The sequence below is a fragment of the Fonticula alba genome (assembly GCF_000388065.1).
Source record: "Fonticula alba strain ATCC 38817 unplaced genomic scaffold supercont2.2, whole genome shotgun sequence".
Lineage (NCBI taxonomy): Eukaryota > Rotosphaerida > Fonticulaceae > Fonticula > Fonticula alba.
In genome coordinates, this window is record NW_009242972.1 from 3803461 (window position 1) to 3804020 (window position 560).

The following is a 560-nucleotide window of genomic DNA, read 5'->3' on the forward strand; positions in this document are numbered from 1 at the left end:
CCCCCCCGCCCTCCCCATCTCTCTCTTTCTCTACGCTGCACCTGCTCCGGTCCTGTTCGCTCGCCAACAGCAGACTGACATTAGGCGTTCTGCCGGAACACCAGCCCCAAAAAGCCATGGCGTACCCTTCGCCCGCCCCCGCCGCTGAGCGCCCCCACGCCGGCGGCCGGCGCGGCAAGAGACGCACATTGCATTCGTCGTACCTGCGCTTCGCCCTGCCGGTGGCCGTCATTAGCACGATCCTGGCGGCGTCGGTGGCCACCGGTCCCATGGGTGTGGCCGCGGCCAGTGCCAAGGCCGTCCACACCGCCAACCCCTCCCTCCTGACGGCGCAGCAGCAGGGAGCCCAGACGGTCGGCCAGCAGAAGGCCTTCGCTGATCCGCTGCGCGTGATCCAAGCCCGCAAGCGCCTGGCTGCCAGCCAGAAGTGCCCCTCGGCCCCGCCGGCCGCGCTCTTTGTCTTGGATGGCGATTTCATTTTCAGGTGCGCCGGTGCATGTGCCACGCGGGGAGGCCGGCCAGAGGGGCGAGGAGCGATGCTGAGGCGGAGGGGGGGGGGG

General features: G+C 69.8%; 1 protein-coding gene across 1 annotated transcript in view; it reads left to right on the top strand.

Annotated features, from left to right (window-relative positions):
- The window catches only part of H696_01787 (alpha-enolase), a 7967-nt gene that overhangs the window by 5253 nt on the left and 2154 nt on the right, over positions 1-560 (top strand). The window lies entirely within an intron of this gene.